The sequence below is a fragment of the Otolemur garnettii genome, unplaced genomic scaffold (assembly GCF_000181295.1).
Source record: "Otolemur garnettii isolate 467f Iridium unplaced genomic scaffold, OtoGar3 scaffold00165, whole genome shotgun sequence".
Taxonomy (NCBI): domain Eukaryota; kingdom Metazoa; phylum Chordata; class Mammalia; order Primates; family Galagidae; genus Otolemur; species Otolemur garnettii.
In genome coordinates, this window is record NW_003852560.1 from 3,944,770 (window position 1) to 3,947,394 (window position 2,625).

A 2,625-nucleotide genomic window follows, 5' to 3' on the forward strand; every position below is an offset into this window, starting at 1 on the left:
CTTAGCTGCTTGAGCCACAGGCACTGAGCCTAGACAATCTTATGAACACATTTATTAACACATTCTGAGTATATCTTTCCATAGGCAGCCTCTATTTCTGTAACCTGCCCTGACAACATCCCAGCCAACTGAAGTCAACTCCCCTTCTCAGGCTGCACATGGCCTATTTTCTCCACCCTCGACAACACCCTCTCCACTCTGCTCCCTACTCCCCTTTGCTGCCTCAAGGCCTTTGCTTGTTCTTCCCCTTTGCCAGAACCATCCTCCTCCACATGTCTGCAAAACCTACTCTGTTCCTTTCTGGAGGCCGCTCCAGGCCTCACCAGGCTGCTCCACTCTTCTCTCTCCAGTTCCTTTGTAGAAGGGTCAGATCACACGCTGTAATCACCCTATTTATTTAACTGTTTGCTTGCTGACTGTCTTCTGCCATGAATATAAACACTGCATGAAGGACTAGCCGACTTTGTTCATGCAGCAGCCCTAATTCCCAGCCTGCAGTAGACAGCCAAATCTACTTGAAAAGCAAAAGAAAGAATGAGGACTTTCTATACCTTTGAAAGGGGAAGGAGCTACCATTGATTATATTCCAGAACCACCTCCTCCCTAGGGGGAGCTAAGCATTTGTGTCCCAGGGACTATACCTAACCCCAGTGACGTTATCAAAGGAATACCCTTGTTAGTTCACGTATCAATTTATACCCATCTCACAGAACTGTATGTGGCACAGAACGGACAGGCGATGGATGAGACGTGAAGAGTTCTGGGAGTGAAGTGTCATTACTACTATTAAGATTACAATAGAGATGAAAAATAAAAGAGGCACAAAGTCAGTCATTTGCCCATGGATACACAGCTGGCCATGGCTGAATGGGACTTAAACCTAACTCAACTCCACTCAACTCCAAAATGCATGGTTCTAACCTCTAGGACCTACCACCTCTTACAAGGATATAAAATCACTGCATGAAAAGGCAAAGTGAGATCCTGTGATTTCCTATTATCAAACATGTTTTGATGGTGGCTACAGCTGATGGGAATAGACGACAATGTTACAGCTCTTTTAGAATTTGTCTAGCAGGTTTTCTAGTTTTTGCAGGAAATAATTCATAAAAGCTACATAGACTATAGATTGTCTGCAGACTAAAATTGTGTCGATGACAACACAATCATATAAAAACACACATGCAGAAAATACCAAATGAATTCGTTTGAATGGAGGACTGGCAGCCAATGGAGAGGTGAGAAAGAAGGTACACCATTAGCAGGTAATTAAAATATGTACGAAAAAAGGGCAGTCTAAAGCAACGCTACTCAATGAATTTTTAGCAAAAGAGAGAGGAAAGCAAAGTAAAGAGGGAACTCAATACAGACAGAATAGGAGAAAGCAGCGTTTTTCACCTTTCGTTTTAGAGATGGAGAAACACTCGAGTTAAGCCCATTTTCTGGGCTGTTGTAGGAAGAATGAATGCATTAGCATCTGTGATATCCCTTGGAATTCATTAATGAACTTGATAAAACAAGTTACTGGCTTAGAATTCAGCAGTCTCTTCCTCTTCAATTACTGCCTTTAGTAATACATAAATATACACAGCAGAAGCAGAAAATCAAGGGAGGTGGAGGAATCAAGGGCACTGTTGGTCCCAGATGTGGGCAAGAAGGTGGTGACTCTGCAGGGAGCTGTAGAACAGTAATATACTGATGAAAAGCTGGTCTGCTTGTTTAGAATCACCAGGCATCAGCCCCTAAAGACTGTCAGGGAATAGGGGCAAAAACTGTGGCTCAAGGAGTGGGGCGCCGGCCCCATATGCCAGATGTGGTGGGTTCAAACCCAGCCCCGGTCAAAAAAAAAAAACTTCAAGACTGTCACGGAATAAATTATAAGCCCCCTGGCTGCCTGCCTTCTCCTCCACTTACCCTCCTACCACATGCGAGGCCACTGAATGTTAAAGCTACAAAATTGGTAAAGAAAAGCTAAACATACACACACGTGTGCACCACACACACTGGTATAGTAAACAGCACAGTGAGAATATCACACATATAATCTGTGGATACAGATGGGAATCCCAGAATCTACCCAGCAGCGACAACCACAGAAGAACTGAGGGAGGTCAAGACTGATGTACCCTTAAGACCACATGAAAAATCCATTTCAGTATCCATCTCTCCCCCATTGAAATGTGATCTCCAAATATGGGGGGGGGGGGGTTGAAACTGGTTTCTAAATACTACCTGAGATTTACAGATGGCAAACTGTACTTTTGGACAGACACCAAGCTAAGGTTTCCAGAAACTGTAAGGTAAAGAAATTTTCATTTTTCCTATGTGAGAAATCCTTGAAAATAAGTTTCTGAAATATTTTAACATCTATACTAAAACAAAAATTGGGAAAAGAAAATGGTAAGGAGAATGGAAATGCCTAAAATGGCTTAAATAATACACGTCACCTAAACATAAAAATGGAAACAGCTTATCAAAATTAAGCATTTATGGGTGGTGCCTATAGCTCAAAGGAGTAGGGTGTCGGCCCCATATGCTGGAGGTGCAGGGTTCTACCCAGGGAGGGAGGGAGGGAGGAAGGGAGGAAGGAAAGGAAGGAAGGGAGGAAGGAATGGAAGGAAGGGA

At 43.2% G+C, this 2,625-nt stretch overlaps 1 protein-coding gene and 1 non-coding gene across 2 annotated transcripts in view; one reads left to right on the top strand and one right to left on the bottom strand.

Moving 5' to 3' along the window:
* Window positions 1-2,625, bottom strand: part of RYR2 (ryanodine receptor 2) — a gene marked incomplete at its 5' end in the record, with an annotated part of 583,561 nt that overhangs the window by 575,416 nt on the left and 5,520 nt on the right. The window lies entirely within an intron of this gene.
* LOC111728524 lies at window positions 1,045-1,108 on the top strand. The gene has a single exon (XR_002775791.1). It is a non-coding gene; the product is annotated as a U7 small nuclear RNA (small nuclear RNA).